The 620-nt window shown below is 40.3% G+C and overlaps 1 non-coding gene across 1 annotated transcript; it reads left to right on the top strand.

The window, feature by feature from the left end:
• Positions 1-240: 240 nt before the first annotated feature.
• Positions 241-348, top strand: LOC112725798 (small nucleolar RNA R71). Its single transcript, XR_003164881.1, has one exon. It is a non-coding gene; the product is annotated as a small nucleolar RNA R71 (small nucleolar RNA).
• The last annotated feature ends 272 nt before the right edge of the window (positions 349-620 follow it).

The raw sequence follows: 620 nt of genomic DNA, 5'->3' as shown, positions 1-620 counted from the left end.
AGCCAATATGGCATTCAGAGTATCAATTTCAAGAACACTCTTCTTCTAAGGTGTCCCATTACTCACAGGATTCCTCTCAGAAGTGTACAAGAACTGGTTATTAGCAACCATGTCAATGAGTTCTTGAGCTTCTACAGGCGTTTTCTTTAGGTGAATGGATCCACCTGCAGAAGTATCCAATGACATCTTAGCTAATTCAGACAGACCATCACAGAATATATCCAGGATGGTCAATTCTAAAAGCATGTCAGAAGGACACTTTTTGGTCAGTTCCTTGTATCTCTCCCAAGCTTCATAGAGGGATTCACCTTCTTTCTGTCTGAAGGTTTGAACATCCACTCTAAGCTTACTCAGCTTTTGAGGAGGAAAGAACTTGGCTAAGAAAGCCTTGACCAGCTTATCCCAAGAGTTCAGGCTATCTTTAGGTTGAGAATCCAACCATATTCTAGCTCTGTCTCTTACAGCAAAAGGGAAAAGCATGAGCCTGTAGACTTCAGGATCTACTCCATTAGTCTTAACAGTATCACAGATCTGCAAGAATTCAGTTAAGAACTGAAAAGGATCTTCAAATGGAAGTCTATGAAACTTGCAGTTTTGTTGCATCAGAGAAACTAATTGAG

This window comes from Arachis hypogaea, chromosome 11 (genome assembly GCF_003086295.3).
Source record: "Arachis hypogaea cultivar Tifrunner chromosome 11, arahy.Tifrunner.gnm2.J5K5, whole genome shotgun sequence".
Taxonomy (NCBI): Eukaryota; Viridiplantae; Streptophyta; class Magnoliopsida; order Fabales; family Fabaceae; genus Arachis; species Arachis hypogaea.
Note: the sequence above shows the minus strand (reverse complement) of the source record. Positions and strands in the feature narration are given on the sequence as shown.